The sequence below is a fragment of the Mus pahari genome, chromosome 3 (genome assembly GCF_900095145.1).
Source record: "Mus pahari chromosome 3, PAHARI_EIJ_v1.1, whole genome shotgun sequence".
NCBI lineage: Eukaryota > Metazoa > Chordata > Mammalia > Rodentia > Muridae > Mus > Mus pahari.
In genome coordinates, this window is record NC_034592.1 from 135,106,288 (window position 1) to 135,109,664 (window position 3,377).

Below are 3,377 nucleotides of genomic sequence, written 5' to 3' on the forward strand. Positions count from 1 at the left end.
TGTGTGTGTGTGTGTGTGTGTTGTAGTATGAGAGAGAGAACCCCAAACCCAGGGACAGAGGCCACCAACGTGTGTGTATGCCTATGTGTGTGTGCAAAAGCCAAACCCTCCTCTTTTGGAAATCATTAACATCTCAGCCCCTCCCAGACAGACTTGGTGCTGCTAGGAGCAGGGCAAAGACTGAAGAGGAACCACAGGACAAGTTCCTTGTGCCCTGGACTCAGGGTCCTCCTTATCTTACTTAACAAACACACAGAGCTTAGTATTTGATCAGCCTTATCCTATCCTTGGTCTTAGACAAAAGGCCAAAAAGTGATTAGGCACTACACTAAACTTTTAAAAGTATCAACTTATTTAATCCCTTAGTGACCCAATGCAATCTTATGCTCATTTTGATTAAGCCTAGCATTTAGTACTGAGCCATTTCTCCAAACCCTGTAAGCTCATTTTCATAGCAATAATAGTGATGATTGGCTAACTATTTTTTTTTTTTTTTAAATAATAGGGAACCAAACCCTGAGCCTTGAACACAGAACGCGCTCAACAAGTGCCTCATGATTAGCCACATCCCGGGCTCTTGCTTTTTTGAGACCGAATCTCTCTGTGTAGCCTGCCCATATGAAAACTGGCCTGAAAGCACATCCTCTTCACAGAATTACAAACTGAGCAAGAGGGTCAGGAATTCAAGGTAATCCTGACCTACAGAGCAAATCTGAAGCCAGCCTGTCTCAAACAAGAACAAGAACAAAATCTAATGAACCAAGGAAGGTAGCAGAGCCCAGGCTTCCTCAGATCCAAGATGTCCTGGGTTAGGTTCTGACCTGCTGTTAAGAGTACACATGTCTGATGAGGGATCACCAAGCTCTGACATCTTGCATGCATCATTATCCCCAATCCCCAGGGACCAGTGGTACTTCTTACACATATCCAAGCCCGCTCCTGCCGGGGCCCTGAGCGGATGGATCATCCAGGCCTGGCGCTGCAGTGCTGGCTGGAGGTGGGTGCTGCTGCCTTATCTGCTCCCCCCAGACATCTCATTTTACTTTTTTATAGTCCTGGGGATTGAATCCAGGGCCTTACATACGCTAGGCAAGTGGTCTGCTATTGAGTGTTATCCTGATTCCAGCTATCCTCTCAAAGGCCTCCTCCCACTGACTTTTTCTTCTTTTCTTTTTCTTTTCTTTCTTTTTTTGTTTTTTTTGTTTTGCTTTGTTGTTGTTGTTGTTTTGTTTTGTTTTGTTTTTTCCAGACAGGGTTTCTCTGTGTAGCCCTGGCTGTCCTGGAACTCACTCAGTAGACCAGGCTGGCCTCAAACTCAGAAATTTGCCTGCCTCTGCCTCCCCGAGTGCTGGGATTAAAGGCGTGCGCCACCACTGCCCAGTGCTTGTTTTCATTCATTCATTCATTCTTTCTTTCTTTCTTTCTTTCTTTTTTTCTTTCTTGAGACAAGGTCTCACTATGTAGCCCTGGCTGGTCCTGGAACTCACTATGCAGATCAAGCTAGCTTCAAACTTGCAGAGTACTAGGATCAAAGGCATGTGCTGCCACAGCTGGGGTTTTGGCTTGGTTTTGTTTGTTTGTTTGTTTTTCCTTTTTGGAGACAAGGTTTTACTCTGTAGCTCAGGCTGGCCTTCGACTCTGGGTAATCCTTCTGCTACAATTGCTAGGAGTATAAGTATGATGCAGCCACCATGGCACTCAGCAATAGCATTTACTCTTACTGAACACCAGAACTGCCAACCAGAGAGGGTTACCCAATGCCCAGGGTCACATAGCTGGGTTACCAAGTGGTAGGCAGATCTCAGATTCTGCCTGGCTGCCGTAGTGAAAGGAGGTGAGTCACAGGGCCAGGCAGGAGTTGGGTGAGGCTGGGGTGAGGACCAGGCGCTACTTTCCTGGAAAAGGAAGGGAAGAGGAAACCAGGACTAGGAGGAACCACAGGTGGGGGGCGGGGGGAGCAGGCCCAGCTCCCTTATCTCTCTGACCCCACCCTGGCTGGCTCTGCTTCCTGCCCCTAACTCTTGCAAAACCTCCTTCTTCGTAGAGCTGCCCCCAAGAGAGGTGCCCCAGGCCCTTACAGGGTTGCATCAGGACATTGTGCAAGGAGCGGTTAGGAGAGGATGAGAGATGGCCGTGGGCCAAGAGGGAAGCAGGAGAGCCGGCCCCAGTGCCACTTCTGATCGGAAGTCTGCTGCTTCTGTCTGACTCTGAAGCATCCTGAGCTTTCTATCAACTGCTCTGAGGTTCCTGCAAAGTCAAATCGATATGCTCTGAGCTTCAAGCTAAGCTGCAGTTACCTCTCCCTGGAAATGTATAGGAGTTCCAATTGTCATTTATCCTGTACTTAGAAATCCCTTCCCATGCACTAGGGAAAGAATGCAGTAATTAATACACACACACAACCAGAGGTTCACTTACTTTGAAATTACCCAAGAAGCTTAAACTTCAAGCCCCACCCCCACCCCCCACCCTAGGGTTTCCCTGTTTAGCCCAGGCCATCCTGGAACTCACTCTGTTGACTACGCTGGTCTGGAACTAAGAAATCCATTGTCTCTGCCTCCGGAGTGCTGGGATTAAAGACATGTCCACCACCTGCAAGACTCTTCACTCTTAAGAGTTTTGAAATTCACAGGTTTCTTTGTGCAGTTTGTAAAATTTGTGTATTGTGTTCTTGTTAGAAGCTCCACAAAACCTAGGTTGTACCTGTATACGAGGAGAGGCAAGACAGAAATATCATGCTTTTGAGTCTGTCGTGTTTGTGTTCCATTCTTGGGTTTGAGACCTGGGATCTCTAAGCCAAGAGGAGAATGGGGAAATTTTCTGAGAGGGGAACCAGTGGAGCCTCCCTCCCCCAGGGGCCCTCACAGAACAACCCTGGGTTGTGTGGGATCTGGTTTTTCCTCTGTCCACTCGCGCCCCCTCTTGGAAGAACTGGAACTGCCCTGCCTAGGTCCTGCAGTAAGAGACAGCCTGAATGAACCCTGGTGGCTTCTAATGGAATGTGAGAGTATTAAACGCAAGGGTGTGTGTGTGTGTGTGTGTGTGTGTGTGTGTGTGTGTGTGCTCCTGTTTGGTTTATGAGTATGTGTCCAGGTACTCAGATAACTGTATACCAGACTCCAGAAACTTCCACCCACAGCTTAGCTCTGATTAAGACCTTATGTATCTGGGCTGGAGAGATGTCTTGGGTTAAGAGCAGGCACTGTTCTTGGCTGAATTCAGTTTCCAGCACTTACAGTGGATGGTCTCCCTTAACTCCAGTTCCAGGGACATCTGAAGCTACCAGGTTCCGTAGACATCTGCATTCAGGAGTACACACCCGGCCGGGTGGTGGTGGCGCACGCCTTTAATCCCAGCACTTGGGAGGCAGAGGCAGG